This window comes from Equus przewalskii, chromosome 6 (assembly GCF_037783145.1).
Source record: "Equus przewalskii isolate Varuska chromosome 6, EquPr2, whole genome shotgun sequence".
Taxonomy (NCBI): domain Eukaryota; kingdom Metazoa; phylum Chordata; class Mammalia; order Perissodactyla; family Equidae; genus Equus; species Equus przewalskii.
Genome location: NC_091836.1, coordinates 23,265,894 through 23,289,492, shown reverse-complemented (window position 1 = coordinate 23,289,492; position 23,599 = coordinate 23,265,894). Strand labels below are relative to the sequence as shown.

The following is a 23,599-nucleotide window of genomic DNA, read 5'->3' as shown; positions in this document are numbered from 1 at the left end:
CAAGTCAATCAACGTGATACACTACATTAACAAAATGAAAACCAAAAACCACATGATCATCTCAATAGATGCAGAGAAAGCATTCGACAAGATCCAACACCCATTTATGATAAAAACCCTCAGTAAAATGGGTATAGAAGGAAAGTACCTCAACATAATAAAGGCCATATATGATAGACCCACAGCCAACATCATACTCAATGGACAAAAGCTGAAAGCCATCCCTCTGAGGACAGGAACAAGACAAGGGTGCCCACTTTCACCACTCCTATTCAACATAGTTCTGGAGGTGCTGGCCAGAGCAATTCGGCAGGAAAAAGAAATAAAAGGAATCCAAATAGGTAACGAAGAAGTAAAACTCTCGTTGTTTGCAGACGACATGATCTTATACATAGAAAACCCCAAAGAATCCACAGAAAAACTATTAGAAATAATCAACAACTACAGCAAAGTAGCAGGGTATAAAATTAACGTGCATAAATCAGTAGCATTTCTATACACTAACAATAAACTAACAGAAAAAGAACTCAAGAACTCTATCCCATTCACAATAGCAACGAAAAGAATAAAATACCTTGGGATAAACTTAACCAAGGAAGTGAAGGATCTATACAATGAAAACTACAAGACTCTCTTGAAAGAAATAGGCGATGACATAAAGAGATGGAAAGACATCCCTTGCACATGGATCGGAAGAATAAACATAGTTAAAATGTCCATACTACCTAAAGCAATATACAGATTCAATGCTATCCCAATCAGAATCCCAAGAACATTCTTCACAGAAATTGAACAAACAATCCTAAAATTCATATGGGGCAACAAAAGACCGCGAATTGCTAAAGCAATCCTGAGCAAGAAAAACAAAGCCGGCGGAATCACAATCCCCTATTTCAAAACATACTACAAAGCTACAGTGATCAAAACAGCATGGTACTGGTACCAAAACAGGTCCACAGATCAATGGAACAGAATTGAAAGCCCAGAGATAAAACCACACATCTATGGACAGCTAATCTTCGACAAAGGAGCAGAGGGCCTACAATGGAGAAAAGAAAGTCTCTTCAACAAATGGTGCTGGGAAAACTGGACAGCCACATGCAAAAGATTGAAAATTGACCATTCTTTTTCACCACACACCAAAATAAACTCAAAATGGATCAAAGACCTAAAGATTAGGCCTGAGACAATAAGTCTTTTGGAAGAGAATATAGGCAGTACACTCTTTGACATCAGTTTCAAAAGAATCTTTTCGGACACTGTAACTCCTCAGTTGAGGGAAACAATAGAAAGAATAAACAAATGGGACTTCATCAGACTAAAGAGCTTCTTCAAGGTAAGGGAAAACAGGATTGAAACAAAAAAACAGCTCACTAATTGGGAAAAAATATTTACAAGCCACTTATCCGACAAAGGGTTAATCTCCATAATATACAAAGAACTCACACTGCTTAACAACAAAAAAACAAACAACCCGATCAAAAAATGGGCAGAGGACATGAACAGACATTTCTCAAAAGAAGATATGAATATGGCCAATAGACACATGAAAAGATGTTCATCATCGCTAATCATCAGGGAAATGCAAATCAAAACTACACTAAGATATCACCTTACCCCCGTTAGATTGGCAAAAACATCCAAAACCAAGAACGACAAATGTTGGAGGGGTTGTGGAGAAAGAGGAACCCTCATACACTGTTGGTGGGAATGCAAACTGGTACAGCCACTATGGAAAACAGTATGGAGATTTCTCAAAAAGTTAAAAATAGAAATACCCTATGACCCAGCCATCCCATTACTGGGTATCTATCCTAAGAACCTGATATCAGATATCTCAAGAGTCCGTTGCACCCCTATGTTCATTGCAGCATTATTTACAATAGCCAAGACGTGGAACCAGCCTACATGCCCAGAAACTAATGATTGGATAAAGAAGATGTGGTATATATACACAATGGAATACTACTCAGCCATAAAAAAAGACGAAATTGGCCCATTCACAACAATGTGGATGGACCTCGAGGGTATTATGTTAAGCGAAATAAGTCAGTCAGAGAAAGACGAACTCTATATGACTCCACTCATAGGTGGAAATTAGTATATTGAGAAGGAGATCTGATTGGGGGTTACCAGGGAAAAGGGGGGGTGGGGGGAGGGTACGGAGGGGGAAGTGGTGTACCCACAACATGACTAACAAAAATGTACAACTGAAATCTCACAAGGTTGTAATCTATCATAACATTAATAAAAAAAAAAAAAGAAAAAAAGAGAAGAAAAAAAAAAAATAAAAAATAAATAAGGAGAAAATAAATAACCACAACATAAAAAACTACATAACTTGATTGGTAGACCAAAATAACAGGAAGAGAAACAAAGGAAATGCTGGAGAACCGAAAAACGAGTGATAAAACGGCAGCATTAAGCCCTCATATATCAATAATCACACTAAATGTAAGTGGATTGAATTCTCCAATAAAAAGACACAGAGTGGCGAGATGGATTAAAGAACAAGACCCAAGAATATGCTGCCTCCAGGAAACACATCTCAGCTTCAATGACAAACACAGGCTCAGAGTGAAGGGATGGAAAACGATACTCCAAGCTAATGGTAAACAAAAGAAAGCAGGTGTTGCAATACTCATATCAGACAAAGTAGACTTCAAGATAAGACAGGTAAAGAGAGACAAAGAGAGGCAGTATATAATGATCAAAGTGACATTCCATCAAGAAGAAATAACACTTATAAATATCTATGCACCCAACACAGGAGCACCAAAGTACATAAGGCAACTATTAACAAACCTAAAAGAAGACATGAATAATAACACAATAATAGTAGGGGGCCTCAACACTCCACTCACATCAATGGACAGATCATCCAGACAGAAAATCAACAAGGAAACAGTGGAATTAAATGAAAAGCTAGACCATATGCACTTAATAGACATGTTATACAGAACACTCCATCCAAAAACAACAGAATACACATTCTTCTCAAGTGCACATGTAACATTCTCAAGGATAGACCATATGTTGGGAAACAAGGCAAGCCTCAATAAATTTAAGAAGATTGAAATAATAACAAGGTTCTTTTCCTATCACAATGCTATAAAGCTAGAAATTAATTACAAGAAAAAGCTGAGAAAAAGACAAAGATGTGGAAACTAAACAACATGCTATTGAACAACAAATGGATCATTGAAAAAATTAAAGGAGAAATAAAAAAATATCCGGAGACAAACAAAAATGAAAACATATCATACCAACTCATATGGGATACAGCAAAAGCCGTATTAAGAGGGAAATTCATCACAAGGGAGGCTCACCTTAACAAACAAGAAAAAACCCAAATAAGCAAACTCAAACTACACCTAAGTGAATTAGAAAAAGAACCAAGAAAGCCCAAAGTCAGCAGAAGGAGAGAAATAATAAAAATCAGAGCAGAAATAAATCCTATTGAAACCAAAATGGCAGTAGAAAGGATCAATGAAACAAAGAGCTGGTTCTTTGAAAAGATAAACAAAATTGACGAACCCCTAGCTGACTTACAAAGAAAAAAAGAGACAAACCTCAGATAAATAAAATTAGAAATGAAAGAGGAAAAATAATGACGGATACCACATAAATACACAGATTATAAGAGAATACTATGAAAAACTATATGCCAACAAAATGGACAATCTAGAGGATATGGATAAACTCTTAGATTCTTACAATCTTCCAAAGCTGAATCAAGAAGAAACTGGAGAATCTGAATAGACCAATCCCAAGTAAAGAGATTGATACAGTGATCAAAAGCATCGCAAAGAATAAAAGCCCAGGACCAGACAGCTTCCCTGGGGAATTCTACCAAACTTCCAGAGAGGATTTAATACCTATCCTTCTCAAGCTATTCCAAAAAATTAGGGAAGATGGAATGCTACCTAACATATTTTACAAGGCCAACATCACTCTGATACCAAAGTCTGACAAGGACAACACAAAAAAGGAAAACTGCAGCCAATATCGCTGATGAACATAGATGCAAAAATCCTCAGCAAAATATTGGCAACTCAAATACAGCAATACATCAAAAAGATCATACATCATGATCAAGTGGGATTTATTCCAGGGACACAGAGATGGTTCAACATCCATAAATCAATCAACGTGATACACCACATTAACAAAATGAGGAATTAAAACCACATGATCATCAGATGCAGAGAAAGCATTGGACAAGATCCAACAGCCATTTATGATAAAAACTCTTAACAAAATGGGGATAGAAGGAAATCACCTCAATATAATAAAGGCCATATATGACAAACCCACAGCCAACATCATGTTCAATGGGAAAATACTGAATGCCATCCCCCTGAGAACAAGAACAAGAGAAGGATGCCCACTATCACCACTCTTATTCAACATAGTACTGGAGGTTTTGGCAAGAGTAATTAGGCAAGAGAAAGGAATAAAAGGAATCCAAATAGGGAGTGAAGAAGTGAAACTCTCACTGTTTGCAGAAGACATGATCTTATATATAGAAAACCCTAAAGAATCCATTGGAAAACTATTAGAAATAATTAACAACTACAGTAAAGTTGCAGGGTACAAAATCAACTTACAAAAATCAGTTGCATTTCTGTACTCTAAAAACAAACTTACAGAAAGAGAACTCAAGAATACAATTCCATTTACAATCGCAAAAAAAAAAAAAAGAATAAAGTACCTAGGAATAAATTTAACTAAGGAGACAAAGGACTTATAAAATGAAAACTATAAGACATTATTGAAAGAAATAGATAACAACATAAACAGATTCCATGTACATGGATTGGAAGAATAAACATAGTTAAAATGTCCATACTACCCAAAGCAATCTACAAATTCAATGCAATCCCAATCAGAATCCCAATGACATTCTTCATGGAAATAGAGCACAGAATCCTAAAATTCATATGGAGCAACCAAAGACACAGAATAGCTAAAGCAATACTGGGAAAAAAGAACAAAGCTTGAGGCATCACAATCCCTGACTTAAAAATGCACTACAAAGCTACAGTGATCAAAACAGCATGGTACTGGTACAAAAACAGCCACACAGATCAATGGAACAGAACTGAAAGCCCAGAAATAAAACCACACATACACGGACAGCTAATCTTCAACAAAAGTCCAAGAACATACAGTGGACAAAAGACAGTTTCTTCAATAAATGGTGTTAGGAAAACTGGACAGCCACATGCAAAAGAAGGAAAGTAGACCATTATTTCATGTCATATACAATAATAAACTCAAAATGGATCAGACTTGAAGACAAGTCCTGAAACTATAAAATTCCTGGAAGATAATATAGGCAGTACACTCTTTGACATGGAACTTAAAAGGATCTTTTCAAATATCATGTCTTTTCAGACAAGGGAAACAAAAGAAAAAATAAACAAGTGGGACTTCACCAGACTAAAGAGCTTCTGCAAAGCAAAAGAAACTAGGATCAAAACCAAAACACAACCCATCAACTGGGAGAAAATTTTTGTAAATCATACATCCAATAAGGGGTTAATCTCCACAATATATAATGAACTCACACAACTGAACAACAAAAAAACAAACAGCCCGATCAAAAAATGGGCAGAAGACATGAACAGACCTTTTTCCAAAGAAGATATACAGATGGCCAATCAACACATGAAAAGATGTTCAACATCACTAATCACCAGGGAAATGCAAATCATAACTACACTAAGATACAACCCTATGCCTGTTAAAATGGGTATAATCACTAACACTAAAAACAACAAATGTTGGAGAGGGTGTGGAGAGAAGGGACCCCTCATACACTGCTGGTGGGAACGCAAACTGGTGCAGCCACTATGGAAAACAGTATGGAGATTCCTCAAAAAACTAAAAATAGAACTAACATACAACCCAGCTATCCTACTACTGGGTATCTACCCATACAACTTGAAATCAACAATCCAAAGTAACATATGTACCCCTAAGTTCATTGCACTGCTACTCACAATAACCAAGACATGGAGTGCCCATCCACTGATGATTGGATAAAGAAGATGTGGTATAGATATACACTGGAATACTACTCAGCCATAAAAAAGACAAATTCATCCCATTTGCAACAACATGGATGGACCTGGAGGGAATTATGCTAAACGAAATAAACCAGACTGAGAAAGACAAACATCAGATGATTTCACTCATATGTGGAATATGAACAAGCACATGGACAAAGAAAACAGTTCAGTGGTTACCAGGGGAAGGGTGGAGGGTGGGTACAGGGGGTGAAGAGGAGCACCTATGTGGTGACAGACAAGAAATAATGTACAACTGAAGTTTCACAATGATGTGAACTATCATGAACTCAAAAAAAAAAAAAAAAGAGGTGTTTAATACCCTTAATATATCAAGAGAATCAAGTCAACCCAACATGATCAGTCTTACAAAATTCACAGAGCAGGCAAGAAAGAAGATAGGGCATTCCCACCACCTAGAGAAGAAAAGTAGAAAGCCCTTTGGGAACTGGGGAAGAAGCTGGGAGAGGGGAGAGAGAGAAGTCATCAAGGAAAAGTTTCAATTCTTCCCCCAACACCTCCCACAGTCAAACCCTGGGGAAGCGGCAATAAAAATACCACAGATAGTTAGAGGTCATGCCAAAAGCTAAGGGGAGTCTTGAACTTCATTTTCCATTTGGAACTCTGATAAAAGAATGGCTTGCAGGTACACTGCGCCAGCCTATAGCAGAGTGAAAACGAAGACATTGGTAAACAGCACCAAGGGCTAGGGGAGGAGAGAGGAACAATGGTGCTTGGTCACATAAGGTCATCGAGATCAGTCGAAGTCACATGGGAGCTTAGTCTTCAGTGGGACATGATGGAGAACTCTCCCAAGAGCACTATATTGCATTTCCCTCGACTGGAAAGCAGGCCACAAGCTATACCAGCCACAACGGCATCAACAGGCGAAGCAGCAAGGACAGCAGCAGATGCTCAAAGATGCAGTGGCACAAGTTACACATCAGAGTTCAGCGGGAACCAGCAGAGAAAGCTCTTTCTTAGGAGAGAAATCTCCCCTGCTACCAGGAGGTCAAGTAAGTGTCTGTCTGTGCCCAGAGAGCAACCAGAAATAGAGATGGAGAATGAAGGGAAGGTGATGAAGGGGGATATGGCAGGGAGAGGACTCCTCCAAGACTGTCCACTTACTAACAAAAGAAATGGGGAAATAATCTGAAAGAGAACATTTTAAACTGGGAGAGACAATGACCCATGATGGGAAATTTGACTTTTGCCCCCTCAACAGCAGGATTATTAAGCTAATCAAAGAAAAGTTAGAAAGCCACATTGTTTTACATATCTAAGTTTTAGTTTATGGATTTTGACCCTGCTATGTGTTTTCCTAGGAACACCCATCATGTGTTTAGCACTTAAGGTGTTCCAGGCACTGTGCTAAATGCTTTACATTCATACCACATTCCATACAACAAACTTTAGAAGCAGATGCTATCATTATCCTTGGACTACAGAACAGCAAATTGCAATGTAGAAAGGTTAAGTAAATTTGACCGAGATTAGACAGCAAATAAGTGACAGAGCAAAGATTTGAACCCATGGCCAGAATCCTCTCACTCTAACCACTACATCATACTGCCTATGTACTACTGTTACGCTCACTCTTGAGGTGTATAAAGAAAGAGGTTAAATGACTAACCCCACCAGCAGGTGGCAGAGCTGGGGCGTGAACAAGGCAGTCTGGGCCAAGATACGCCAGTTTCTATTTCTTGAGTAACTTTTTAAAGTATTTTAACAAATCTGTTTCTTGAACTTATAAATCTTACTGTTGCTTTTATAACATAGGGAATACACAAACTAGATTAGGGCAGTAGGAAATGAAAGAATAAAAAGATAGAAGATAAAGTAAGTTCAGCAAGGTTTTATGAATAGAAACTTCGTGAAAGAAAGACAAGCTGTAGGAAGGAGTAAAATTATTGGCAACTGAACGCTGGGAGCAGTGAGGGGAACCTAAGTGTTGTAGTCTAGCAATGTAGGATTACAACTAACAACTGGCTGAATGAGTTGGTATGAAAGTATGCTGAAAAAACCTGTGTGCATTATACATGTTCAGATCTCATAAGACAACCACACGTCCTACTGGAAAAAGGCTTAAGAAATGACACACATGCAGATTAGTGTTGGACAATCAAAGTCTTAGTGTACTCAGATTCAAAAGACAATGGTGGAAGGCATGGAAATGACAGACTGGACAATCTGACAGCATTTGGGGTGCATTATGGGAGGAAGGTAATTGTGCAAGACTTTAGTAGTTGTAGACATATCAGCCAAGGCACCTTGCACCTGCTTTCATAATAAGGATGAATAACTAATTCATAACTTGTTATGCAAGGAGAGAGGAAGGGAGAAATGTGATTTGGAAATGTTCAAAAGATGGCTACAACTAACGGAAAATGCTCCGAAATCTCAAATAATCAAATACATGTGGATTCCTTTGTTTGTAAGATTTCCTGGGAGTTTCTTTCTGAAATCCTTCCATGAGTACTTAGGTAACATCCAGACTTCATAGACAGCTCTAGTTGCTTTAACTCAGTTTGTTAAATCACAGTTTTGACAAGGTCAGTGTTTTGAGGGTCCCAGGTCAGTTAACTGCCTTGTTTCTAAACTAAAGGCTGCATTCCTAACCTGAGTCAATGATGAAGAGCCTGTACACTGTCTTTCACATTTGGATTTACACTCGGCTGTGGGCTACTTAAAAGCAGGAGACTTTTTTTTCATCTCTGTATCCCCTGAACCTTGCACAGCTATGGCGCAGGCACTCGATAAACGGGTGAGGAAGGAGCAGGCTGCAACCACCACTCGGTGAGGAGCACAGATTGAGGGATGCCACCATGTGTCTTTCAGCAGAAACCTGCGCACGGATATTCTTCACCCAGCACCTGTGCTCCCTTCCTCCACATGCCCAGGTAGGAGAAAAATTTGGCTGATTCTTCTGATACTTGCAAGTGTATAGGAAGGGCTCTAACAGAAACTGTGGTGCTGAATACTGCTTCTAAGAGGTGTTTGTTTTACAAGAGTGTGAAAAAGTGAAAGAAAAATGCAAGACTGAGGTAACTCCTCAGTTCTCAGTGGTTACCCTTTGGAAGGAAATGGATTTCAGAAATTTGCAGTCTGAATTAAATGTCATCAATGATCATTTGAAAAGAAAACTTATTTACCTCATGGGAGATTCTACACCACTAGATTTACCACTTCCCAAAAGTTTTTAAAAATATGTTTTTTCTCTCGTAAAATTCAATTTTAAAATTTTAAAATTTTGAATTTCTTTAAATGTGATCTTTCTATGTTCTTGATCTGATTTGGGTTTATCCACCTTTTCGACTTGTGAGTTTTTGTTTTTAAAATTTCACTTCTCGTCACAAGAAATATTAACAATATTCATCCTCTTCATACGTTCTATTAAAAAGTTCTGTCGTTGCCATTTTAATTCACCTGAGCTAGCATTCTGCCATTTTTAGGCAACAATGCTCTAAATTTGATTATCTTATCACATGTTTTAAAACCTTACCAAAATCCACGGTGAGTTCCTTTTCTGTGCTGGGCTTCCTTTGAAATTCGTTAAGATGAGATGGAAATTTCAGGACACCAATCAAAGGTCTCTGTTCACTCTTCTCCAAGACGATACTAAGCAATATTCAAATATTACATGACAGTTTTCAGCCTTCTGCCCGTGTGATGCCTTCACCCCAGCACCGCACTAAGCTAGGAACTCACTTGGTACCGAGGGTTAGACACCAAAGTTCTGTGGACACACCAGTGTGGGGGTTCTGATTCCTTTGGCTCATCCTCTGGGATAGAACTAAATGGTCCTTGGTGAATCCAATCATAACGCTAGAATCTCTTTTGAGGCAAGTTCAGCGGGCAAAATCTCTCGTTCTCTAATTAAACATTAAAACAGCATGCAAGCATCGATTCTTGAGAGAGATTTCTTAAAGGAATCTAGCAAATATTGTATAGTCTCTTTCCTCATTGTAATAAATACCATTTATTTTCCTGAAAGGGAGCATACTGTTCCTAAGTGACTTGAAATTTAAAAGTCAGAAGTTGGGGGCCGGCCCCGTGGCCGAGTGGTTAAGTTCTCATGCTCTGCTTCAGCAGCCCAGGGTTTTGCCAGTTCAGATCCTGGGCACGGACCTGGCACCGCTCCTCTAGCCATGCCGATGTGGCGTCCCACATAGCAGAACCAGAAGGACCTACAACTAGAATATACAACTATGTACTGGGGGGGCTTTGGGGAGAAGAAAAATAAATAAAAGAAGAAGATTGGCAACAGATGTTAGTTCAGGTGCCAATCTTAAAAGTAAATAAATAAAAGTCACAAGCTGATGATCCTTTTTTATTGTGATGGTAAGTATAGAAGAACAGGGTGATGGGCTTCAGGCCCATAAAAGATGTTTAATAAATATCTCCTGGAACATTAGAATGAATACTTTAACCAGTGGGTCAATGGATTAACTAGGACTCTTTCAGTTGCTAATGACAAAAGTCCACCTTCAGTCAGCTTAAGTGAGGAGTATTATCACATAACTGGGAAATCCAGGAATTCAAGACAACAGCTGGATCCACCACTCACATAGTGTCACCGGAGCTCATCACTCTCCATCTCTCAAATCTGCTTCTGGTTATGGGCTGGCTTCCTTCTTCCAAGAAGCCCTTGCCATGCAGCAGGAAAGGTGGGGCTGTCTACAGACCCACATTTACATCCTTCCAGCTCAGCAACCACAAGAGGAAAAAATTATTTTCCTCCCCTAACATCCATGTACCTATCCCAGGAAGGAATCTGTATGGGCCATGGGCCCATCCCTAAACCAATCACTTGGCCCCGGGGGGATAGGGTCATGTGTCCCCAGCCCATACGGTAGGGAGGCAGAGCATCAGGCCTGACAGGTTGACAGCCCAACAGCTTACCTGGTGGAATGATGGGGGATTCGTTCCCCGAGAGGAGTAGATTTGGCAGATACATGGCTACTACAGTTAAACATTTCAAAGTGACAAATACTATTCTTTTACCCCCAAAAAACCACAGTTTATTGGTTATTTACCACCAGCAATAGTTTTGTGTCTTTTTAATTGTCATGAAATTGGATTTCTTAAGAAACATGAACTGATAAGGAGCTTATATCCAAAATATATAACGAATTCATACAACTCAATAGCAAAAAACAACCCCATTTAAAAACGGGCAGAGGCTCTGAATAGACATTTTTCCAAAGAAATACAGATGGCCAACAGGTACATGAAAAGATGCTCAACATCACTAATCATCAGGGAAATGCAAATCAAAACCACAATGAGAGATCACCTCACACCTGTTAGAATGGTTGCTATCAAAAAGACTAGAAATAAGAGTCGGTGAGGATGTGGGGAAAAACGAACCTTTGTGCACTGCTGGTGGGAATGTAAATTTGTGCAACCACTATGGAAACAAGTATGGAAGTTCCTCAAAAAATTAAAAATAGAACTATCATATGATTCAGAAATTCCACTTCTGGGTATTTATCCAAAGAAAACAAAAACACTAATTTGAGGGGATATACGCACCCCCATGTTCACTGCAGCATTATTTACAACAGCCAAGATATGGAAACAACCTAAGTGTCCACCGATGGATGAATGGATAAAGAAAACATGGTAGATATACAAAATGGAATATTATTCGGCCATAAAAAAGAATGAAATCTTGCCGTTTGTGACAACATGGACAGAACTTGAGGGCACTATGCTAAGTGAAATAAGTCAGACAGAGACAGACAAATACCATATGATCTCACTTAAATGTGGAATCCAGAAGAAAAACACATTGGTAGTTGCCAGAGGTGGGGGAGATGTGTCAAATGAGTGAAGGGACATAAAAGGTACAAACTTCCAGTTATAAAATAGGTAAGTCATGGGGATGGAATGTACAGCATGGTGACTACAGTTAAATCATACTACATTGCATATTTGAAAGTTGCTAAGAGAGCAGATCTTAAAAGTTCTCACTATAAGAAGAAAAATTTGTAACTATGTATAGGGACAGACGTTAGCTAGACTTATTGTGGTGATCACTTCACAATATATACAAATATCAAATCATTATGTTGTATACCTGAAACTAATATAATGTGATAGGTAAAATATATCTCAATTTTAAAAATAAATTAAAGAAAGAAATGCTACTTCTCTGGTCCCACTGCAGACCTCAGGGATGGGGACCAGCAACCTGTATTGGATCGAGCCCTTCAGGTGACTCTGAGCCACGCTAAAGTTTGAGAACCACTGGCCTAGCTGACTCTCCATTTGAGTGCAAAGATTTCTTTTCATCTTAGGTAGTTAAAGAGTAATAGTCAAGAGCAAGGATTATAAAATTTTTCCATAAAAGGCTAAATATTAAAAAGCTTCGGCTTTGTGGGCCAAGAGGCAAAATCAAGGTTATGTAGGTATTTATGTAATCCCTTAAAAAACAATCATTTAAAAATGTAAAAACCATTCCTGGCTGGTGGGCTGTACACGAGCAAGTGGCGGACTACATTTGCTGACCACTGGTCAAGAGTTTTGTGTTAGGCAGTCTTACAAAAAAAAAAAAAAGAAACGTAATTCTAGATGCATAAAAGAAATTCACATTCAGTGGGGAAGACATGGATTCCCATTTATCACTTTGAAGCACTTCTCAGTGACAGACAAATATATCACCCAAGAAACTGACTTGGTAGCAGCAAACAACGCAGTCCTTGTCATCACCCTTGGCCAGCACTTCAGACCCTTCTTTATCAATGTTTTCATTCACAAGGTCAAAAAGCCATTGAATGTCGGCTCCTGAGAAGTCCAGACACCAAAGTGAGATGGAAAGCATTAACAATGTGCATATGGAAGGAGAGGGACTCAGTGACTTTTGCGGCTATATTAACTCACTCACCCTGAAGGACATGTTTTAAGATCTTAGTGTAAGTGTGATTGATACCTGGGATAAAACCATTGCATGTGACACTAAGAATATCTACCCTCCAGATCATGTGATTAGAAATGACAGTGAAACGTTTTCAACCTGTGTTTGTTAAATTACAAATATGAAGAATCACAAGGGGCCACTCTCCATAGATATCCACATTGATACCACACTTTCCCAGTTTTCCTCCCACCTGTCTAGTCATTCCTTTTCAATACCTACTGCTGGTTCCTCTTCCTCTTCCTACCAAAGTACATCCTGACCTTGCTCATGGTTTGTTCTGGACCTTCTGACCTTCGCATCTATGGTCTTTCTTTGGACAATCTCATCCATTCCCATTCAATTACCACCCATCAGCTGACCACCCTCCAATCCGCATCTCTAGTATTGACCAGTCCAGAGCTCCTGAGCTTCAAAGTGCTGTATCTGACTGTTCACTCTCTCCACATGGCTGTCTCTGCATCTAAAAAATTAACTCCTCATTCCTGCCCCTCAACCCAAATATGCTCTTCCTCCAACGTTCATCATCTCAGAAAATGACACCACCATTCAGCCTGTTACTCAAATTTGAAACCTGGGACTCATCCTTGAGACCTCCCTCTCTTTCAGCATCTCCTTCTACATTTAAACAGTAGCAAAATCTTATCTACCTCCTAAATATCTCAAAACTGTCCACTTCTCTATACGCCCACTTGTCCAAGCTACCACCATTCTTTAACTACAGCAGTAGCCACCTAACTACCCTACAACCATTCTTGTCACCTCCCTCCACTACTCCATGCAAATCCAATTATATCAATCTCTGCCTTTAAAAACCTTCAAAGGCCATAAAGCTCAGAGTGTCTCAGAGGGATGTGCTGGGATTAACTGTACCAGAGTCCTATAGAGGTGCTTGTTAAAATGTTGGCTCTTGAGTTGCACCAAACCCAAAGAATCAAAACCTGTAGGGATAGGCCCAAGACACTGATTTTTAATCCCAAATCCTTAGTACGGTTTAAGGGCCTCCATAATCTGACCTCTTGCAGTCCCAGGCTAGGGTAGGGCACTTTATTCACGATGCTGTCCCAAAACACCCTGTACTCCTCCAGGGGCAGCACTCTTGGCCTTGGTTACTACATGTTACATGTCTGATTCCCTGCCAGACGGTAAGCTCCGGGACGGAAGGGTCTACCATTTATCTCTAGTGCTCTGGACAGTGGGGCACACCATCTGTTTAATACTCATCACCATTCAGAATCAAAGAGAGCTGAATGCAGAGGACTCTCTCCGCAGCATGGTTGGTTAAACACGCCTGAAAACATCTTCATCTGTTGATAAGAGCCTACAGACCAAGAAAAGAAAGGGCTCAGATAACAATTAATTAGTGGCCTGAAGGAGAAAGTTTAATCTTCAAAATCAAAGCAATTATTCGGAGGTTGATAACAAGCTCTTTTCTAGTCTCCAATGAGATCAAATGAACAGAAATAAGCTTTGGACTACATTCAAAGGGTTTTTGATCATAAGTCCTCCAAGGGTAAACAAATCTTTTTTTAAAAAAAAAAAAGAGGAAAGAGACTCTACCCCCACTCCTTTTTCTTTAGAAAACTTGTAATTGTAAATTCTTTCTCTGTCTTTGGAGATATATGCAAATCTTTTCAAAAGCTCAATAAGCCTTTCACCAGTTTTACAACCCAGGAATGTCTTTCTTAAGGATCTAGGAGTCATCTCTTTACAACGTAAACATGAAGGAAGATAGCGCAGGCCCCTACCGCCCAGTCTCCAGGAGACTTTCACTTAGGTCTCTGGCTCCACATTGTTAACTACCTACCTGTCACAGAGCTAGAGCTACGAGAACCTTTATCACTCTTCCAGATAGAGGCAATTAGTAAACACAGATGGTCACTCAAATTACTAAGTGAGGGGCCAGCCCCATGGCTGAGTGGTTAAATTCAAATTACCATGTGAATCTGGGATGAACTATGTGTGACAAATGGTGCTGTCACGCACCCTCTCCTGAGGACTAGTAACCCTTTATCTTGAGAACGCGGATGCAGTGAGTTGTATCTGCCTGGCTATAGGAAAGGCTGAGATTTCTTTCTGTTTTTACACTCTTTTTAGCGGATTGACTGTGATGTGCACCACATTCTGGTTAAACGCTTACTCAATAATAAAACTGTTTTCTCTTCTCCCTTTGTGGAGAGGTTTTTTGAGTTGGCAGGAGATTTTGTTTTCAGTTACATTTACCCAACAGTTCCGATCACCAGCCAAACTGACCAAATGAAAGGTGGTGATTTAAGTCCACGAAGTTGTTTACCAGTGGTGAAAGCAAGCTGACGCTGCTCCTGAATTTCATCAGGGCCCTGACAGCTGACTGTGGGGTGAGAATATCTTGCCCTTAAAAACCAGTCTTTTCCACTTGTAGGTTACTTGTGCCCACTGCATTCCTGTCTCCACTGACTTCTCCCTCCTGGGCTCAGTATGTTTTTAAAACTCTGGCATATTAGCAATGGAAAGCTCAGGCAGGGCACACTCAGACCCAGGGGGCAGATATGCAGCCTGAGGAACTTAGTGGAGGTGAATTTATAAAAACGTAAGTGAGGAAAGCAGTTGGGATGAAAAGGACAAGATGTCCCAGAGGGAGTGACACCAGCAAAAGCTTCAGATGAAATGAACTCTCGGAGATATTTGACAACACTGAAAGTGGAAAGGCTAAAATGTTGAATACTGATGCAAAAGTAGAAAGGAGTATGACAAACACACAAAGGTGCTTGCTTCATGTCGTATGTTTTATGATGGGAAGGCAAGCACTGTTCAAACTAACTTTTGGGAGTTTTTTACAACAAAATAGAACACTTTTAGTTTCCAATGTTTCTAATGTTTTAAATTATAGTGTACTGATGAATAAATGAAAGCAATAAGATATATTGAGATACATGAGGAAGCCATTCGGTTTAAAACTAACTCAGCCTGTCCTTGTTTTTCCAAAATGGGCTGACGTGGACTGTCGAGCATGCATTGTACATCTGCTTTACACATTTAAAATGTCCCAAAGCCAAGAATGATGCCCTTAAAGATAGGGATGTTTTCTCCCCCCATATCAGCATTTCTTTAGTAAGAAGCGTTTCTTCCCAGAAACTAAGAATCACTGACTACCGTGCTCATCTCGTGACCACTGACCTGCTGTACTAGCAAAACATCTTGTGACTATAGTAAAAGAGTGATTCCTGTCCTATTTGATGTACGTTCCTTATTCCAAGACGATATACAACGACACAGTACAACCTGCTTCCTCAGAGTGCTTCCTTCCTTGATGAAGGTTGTTTTCCTGGGCTATAGTCCTCAAAACTGGCTCATATAATAAATTCCCCCCAATTTTGATTTATAGATTGATTATGGATTATTTGTATCGACAGCACTATAGTTTATAATATAAACTATATTTTTAATTTTTATATAAAATTTTTAATTTTTAATTTTAATATAAAATATTAGTTTTATTATTTTTTTCACTTCCCAATACATTAATAACCAACAGTAAGAGCTACTTAAAAAGTTGAATGTCTTGACAAAAAATTTTAACGGTCACAGAATACTCACCATCTTTCCCATGATTTTTAAGGTTGATTTGCATGGTTTTAGCTTGCACGGTCTTGCACTATCACGCCAAGCAAGGACTGCCTATATTTCTTATTCCTCATTAAACAAGTTAATACAGTTGCCTAAAACAGTGTCTGTCACACAATAAGTGCTCAATAAACGTCACCTATTATTTCAAAAACATTACATACAGTTTCTCACCTTTAAGGCAAAACTTTTTTTTAAGGTCTATACTTGCTGCTCCTATTTCTCCCCTTCCATTCTCTCTTGAACCTGTTCCAATCAGGCTTTGGTCCACATCCCTCCACCAAAATCACTCTCCTCAAAGTCACCAATCACTGCTGAACCACAGAATCCAATGGTAGCTGTACATCTTACTTAATATACTTGACAGCGGCGTTTAATTCAATTCTTCACAGACGACCTTGGTTTCTCAACACCACACTCTCCTGGTTTCCTCCTACCCTACATGCTGATCCTTTTCAATTTCCTTCGCTACTTACTCCTCTCTCTCTGACATCCAATCAAGTGCCAAAGTCTCTGGATCTCTTCTCTTCTCCTTCTCTCCCTGCCTCCCTCTCCCTCTCTCACACGCGCACACACCCCATCTCAAAGCCATCAGCATATTCTGTGAACCTGGTATTTTCTTGTTATTAGAATTATCCCCACTTTAGAGACGAGGAATCTGAGCCACAGAAAAGTTGTGTACTTGCCCAAGGTCACACAATTAATTAGTGGCAGAACTGGGATTTCTACCCAGAAGGGCTAGCTTTAGAGTTTTAAAGTCGCAAAATTCCTCAATTCTGGTCACCAGGATTTCCAAAAAAAATGAGGTATAATTTCAAGAACGCTTTTTGATAAAGACAAAAAATAAACAATTTCTAAGTTTCTTCCAACTATACAATTCAGTAAGTAAATGTACAACTAATATAAAACATAGCTTTGTAAACCAAAACGTAGCTTTAACAGTCTATAATGGAATTTCCCACTCAGTTTTATAATCTTTGTGTTTGTATATATAACTGTTAAAAATTGAGATACTTTTTTGTTTTTTTAATTCTTTTTTTCAATTCAAAATATATCCTAACATTTTCTCCATTATAATAGAGTGCCCTTGGTAAAGTTAAACTTCGCTTTTTTGGAAACCTTGAGAACTACAAGTAAGGAAATCTGCCATTTTAAAACTGCAAGAAATTTTTCTAATTCTCTAGAAACAGAGGATTGAATTCACTGTACAGAAGGAAAAATAATGTTCCCTCTACCCTTCTAGGTTCTTGGCTGAGATCCCCCTGTAATAAAAAGACAGATTAATAGGAGAAAAAACCACAATTTTAATTATGTACATATGGGAGCCCCACAAAGCTATGAGACTCAAAAGGCAGCCAGGCTATTCAGGCTTATATATCATCCTGAGCTAAAGAAAGGAAAGGGGTCTGGAGCTTCGAAAGGAGGGAAGGCAATTCACAGGAAGCTGACGAGAGGAAATGTGTGGTAAACAAAGTTTGCCCTGCCATGCAGATAAGTCTCTCACACGAAAAAGTAACCTCTGGTAATAGCTCTCTTCCTGGTACAGGCCCCCTTTCTCAAGTTCCCTTACAAAAGAGTAACTTCTACCCTGTTGTCAGAGCTTCCCCCATGTCTATAGTTTCTCAAATTAATCAGCTCAAAATAATCCTTATGCCAAAGAGGGATATTTTGGGGTGTCACATTCTACTACACTTCATTCCCTTTAACATATTGACTGTCTGGGCAAAAACACTCTTCAGTTTTGCAAAGGGGTAAAGATCCTATTCTGAAAAAGGAAATATTACTCTTCACAGAAATAGAACAAAGAATCCTAAAATTTATACGGAACAACAAAAGACCCCAAATAGCTAAAGCAATCTTGAGGAAAAAGCACAAAGCTGGAGGCATCATAATCCCTGACTTCAAAACATACTACAAAGCTGTAGGAATCAAAACAACATGGTACTGACACAAAAACAGATCAATGCAAAAGAAGTGAAAGCACAGAAATAAAACCACACATCTACAGACGACTAAGCTTCAACAAAGGAGCTAAGAACATATTACAGAGAAAGGAAAGTCTCTTCAATAAATGATGTTGGGAAAACTGGACAGCCACACACAAAAGAATGAAAGTAGACCATTATCTTTCACCATACACAAAAATTAACTCAAAACGGATTAAAGACTTGAACGTAAGACCTGAAACCATAAAACTGTTAGAAGAAAATATAGGCAGTACACTCTTTGACATCAGTCTTAGCAGCATCTTTTTGAAAACTATGTCTACTCAGGCAGGGAAACAAAAGAAAAGATAAACAAACAGAACCATATCAGAGTAAAATGCTTCTGCAAGGCAAAGGAAACCAAGAACAAAATGAAAAGACAACCAACTGGGAGAAAATATTTGAAAATCATCTATCCGACAACAGATTAATTTCCAAAATACATAAAGAACTCATACAACTCAACAACAAAAAAACAAGCAAACTGATCAAAAATGGGCAGAGGACATGAACAGACATTTTTCCAAAGAAGATATACAGACAGCCAACAGGCACATGAAAGGATGTTCGACATCACTATTAGGGAAATGCAAATCAAAACTACAATGAGATATCACCTCACACCCCTCAGAATGGCTATAATTAACAAGATGAGAAGTAATAAGTGTTGGAGAGGATGTGGAGAATAGGGAAGCTCATACACTGCTGGTGCGAATGCAAACTGGTGCAGCCACTATGGAAAAGAGAAAAATAGAAATACCATACAATCCAGCTATCCCATTACTGGGTATTCATCCAAAGAACTTGAAATCAACAATACAAAGAGATCTGTGTACCCCTATGTTCACCGCAGCATTATTCACAATAGCCAAGATGTGGAAGTAATCCAAGTGCCCACCAACCAATGAACAGATAAAGAAGATTTGGTATATTTATACAATGGACTACTACTTAGCCATAAAAAAAGACAATATCGTCCCATTTGCACCAAAACGGATGGACCTTGAGGGTAGTATGCTAAGCAAAATAAGCCGTACAGAGAAAGACAAACACCGTATGATTTCACTCATATGTGGAAGATTAACACATGGACAAAGAGAACAGATTAGTGGTTACCAGAGGGGAAGGGGGTGGGGGGTGAGCAAAACGTGAAGGGGCACATATATATAGCGACAGATAAAAACCAGACCATTGTTAGTGAACATGATGAAGTCTAGCAGAAACTGATAAATAATAATGTACACCTGAAATTAGATATTATAAATGAATTTGACCTCAATAAAATAATTTTTAAAAAAGTAAAAGTTAAAATTGCTCAGCAAGGAGTCAAGAAAACTGGATACACTTGATCTAATCTAATCTGATTTAATCAGCTGACTTGAAAATGGCATTTTTGGAGACCCTCAGAAAACTGCTGACACTTTTCATCATCTAATAATATTTCTTTTCTAAGAGAAAGAGATAAAATCAGCAGATTACAATTATTGTCTATTGCTCTTCAGTTACAGTAATGCCTGTGCGCATCTTTCCCAATGATCCTCTACAAGTATCACTAAGGATGATAAAAACAGCACCTGAAAACTACTTGCTCAAAAACCTCTTTGAGGGGCCAGCCCCATGGCCGAGTGGTTAAGTTCACGCGCTCCGCTGCGGTGGCCCAGGGTTCGGATTCTGGGCGCGGACATGGCACTGCTCGTCAGGTCACGATGAGGCAGCGTCCCACATGCCACAACTGGAAGCACCCACAACTAAGATATACAACTACGTACAGGGCGGGTTGGAGAGATAAAGCAGAAAAAAAAAAAAGAAGAAGATTGGCAACAGTTGTTAGCTCAGGTGCCAATCTTTAAAAAAAAAAACCTCTTTGAGACTGTATGGAAGTTTTTATTAGAAAACAGATTTAAAACAAACCAAGCAACCAATCTTGCCCCTACTTCCCAAACAACGAAAGGCAATTATGATAGGACGACAGTGTGGACCCACGTCTGCCATAAGAATACAAAAAAGTTATCCTTACTTGCTCCATTTGAAATGGTGGCCTGACCCTAGAGATTTGCTGCTAGCAAATTCCTCTGTATGTAGACCCACCACTATTTAGAAGGTCGAGGACAGCTAAGAGTAAAGAGTCCCATCTTTGAGACAGTAGGACCACCACACACAACTCTGCAGTTTGTGTGATGCCAGTGGTTGATTCTTGCCACAGAGCGCTCACTTTCTGTCCCACAGAGCACCCTCACCTCTAGCTTTCACCCCTCTAAATTAAGGGCTATCAGTGGAGTTCTCCCATAATTTCCTTTACTCATTGGCTCTGATCCTGATGATTTTTTAAAAGGCAATACCACAGGTCAGTTCTAATGTCTTCTTTCAACATAGTTACTCCTATATTACAGTTAGTAGATGGTCTCTAGTATTGTTGCATACGGATGGAGTTCTCCTCAATTTCCAGGACCCATTGAGGATTTGTCCTATTTTGGGGTCATCTTAAGTCAGTTTTGGGAATGTGGGGAGGCCTATGTTGAGACTTACATATCTCTAGACCTCTATCCTACATGATCTCCTTAAAAAATAGAACATTTTTTTCCAAAAGGAAAGATTTAGCTTTTATCAGTCAAAAATGTGGAACAGATTGGACTTTAGTAGAAAACAATGTGCTTAGAAATTCTTGATAGGAACTAAAACACGTAAAAAAAAATCCCGCAATTTTTTCTACCACCACAATACAAAAGTACGAGCAGTTCACAGATTTATCAATAAGTTAAGTTTCTGAAGCCCTGACCTTTGACAAATGTCAATGTTATTCTTCCACTATAGATAGAAGAGATGTTTTCCCTTGGATTGTTTGATAAAGAGTGCACAGTGTATTTATGAAGTCACTTGAGATAAAATTTGGTAAAGGAGTCGGAAGGTTAGATTTTCTTGACATGCTTAAATTTGGGGTCACTACTGTATCATAAGGAAGATTCTATTCAGTGTTATCTGTTACCTGGAAGCTGTCTGAATAGATGCGATATTCATTGACTTACAGAATTGGCGAGGATCGGAGCTCACACAGTGCGACCTCCAGCTCAGTTCTGTAATCTGGGCTACAGCATCTCTGCCAGATGATCATCTTCTCCTGCAGTAAAAGAAGACCAAACTGCCCCACAGGAAATAAGAGAACAAAGGTGGGGATACTTATTCCTGAATAACAGGAAGGAAGGTAAAAAGAGTGAAGTTGAAGTTAAAAAGCAAATACCAAATTGGGGGTGAAAAATTGCAACAAGGGATCATAGCACCCTAAATCTATAAAAAAATTTTAAAATTTAATTAAAAAAAAAACATTGCTTCCACAACACAAAAATTAGTAAAAGGCATGACAACGATTCACAAAGAATGACAACTGGACAATCTATGGATAAAAAGGTTAAACCTTACTTAAAAGTAAAGGAATAAAATATAACTGAAATATAGATATATACCCTCTCAAATTGCCAAAAATTATTTTTGAAAGATATTATCCAATACTGCTCAGCAAGGGACAAAGAAATGGGCACTCTCATACATTGCTGGGGGTAATCTAAACTGACATTGAACAATACATATAAACACACAAAATCATAGTCTATTCTGTAATATTATTATGGTTATGGTACTAAGAAACCTCAGGTTATCAAAAATGGAGATATTAAAATCAAAGTATAATGGGGAAGTGGGGAATGGCGTAGAGAGTTTCAAGCTGCAATACCAAAATTATTTTCACTGCAGGAATTTCAATAAAGATATTTTTATTCATCTAAGTACATTTTGCTATTTCAAGCTGCAGATAAATTATTCAATAAATGTCAATAAAAACTACCTTCATAGAGACTACGTTTTCTGAGTATAACGCAGCACTATTATAAAAAAAGAGAGATAGTGAACAATCTTATGTGCCTGAAAACTAGAATATAGTCTACTAAATAATATTTGTTTTAAGCAGAAAATTATGAGGGAATTTTAAAAAGACTTCTAGCTAACTAAAAGCACTACGTGAAAAATTTGAGATGCAGCCACAACTATATTTAGAAGGAAACGTTTTGATATTAATAATTAATAATAGAGCAATAATAAACAAAATGAACTTTGATATGCCATCCATTTGTTAAAGTTTTCATACTTTATCACATTTAAACAATTGTATTTTTATTGTAAAATATAGACTGGTGAAAATAAAGCATATATATTTTTCAAAGAATAGTCATTTTAGAAAAGCAAACACCTCATTTTGTATAAAGAAAACATTGCCAAAACCTTAGAAGCTTCCTGTGTGCCCCTGTCTCCATCACATCTGCTCCCTACAAAAGCAGCAGTGTCCTGATGCCCTGGCTTCACACATCCTGTGTATACATTCCTAAAGACACTGCTTCATTCTGGATGTTCCTTTAACTTGACTTAAATGGAATAGTAGTGCATGGATTCATTTGTAGTCTGATTATTTTGCTAGACATTGTCTTTCAGTTCATCCACGTTGCTGCACGTAGCTTTAGATCTTGTTTTCACTGCAGAACCTTCTAAACGTACCACAATTAATTATACAGTCTACTGATGATAATATTTGGATCATTTTCATTTTAGGGCTGCTATGAATATACTTATACTTATTTTCTGGTGCATATGTGCAAGACTTTCTCTGGGTTAAACACCCAGAAAAAGGACCACTGGATCTTAGGATGTGCACATATTTAAATGTACTAAGTAATGCCAAGTAAGTCTCCGAAAGAGTTCAACCAATCTACATTCTCACCAGCAGTGCTCGGGAGTTCCAACGCCACCACATTCTTAATCCCAGGTATTATCAGACTTTATAATATTGCCAATCTGGTAGGAACATTACTTATTATAGTTTAAATTTGAATTTCCTAATTAATAATGAAGTTGAACACTTTTTCATGTTTATTGACATTCAGGTTTCCTCTTTAGTGAAGTATCTTTTCTCGTGTTTCCCATTTTTCTATTAGATTCCTTTTTTTATTTTTGGTTATTTGGTAGGAATTCTTTAC

The 23,599-nt window shown here is 38.4% G+C and overlaps 1 long non-coding RNA gene across 1 annotated transcript; it reads left to right on the top strand.

Moving 5' to 3' along the window:
- Positions 1-8,812: 8,812 nt before the first annotated feature.
- Positions 8,813-21,962, top strand: LOC139083855 (uncharacterized). Its single transcript, XR_011540870.1, has 2 exons — positions 8,813-8,974; positions 21,607-21,962. It is a non-coding gene; the product is annotated as an uncharacterized lncRNA (long non-coding RNA).
- The last annotated feature ends 1,637 nt before the right edge of the window (positions 21,963-23,599 follow it).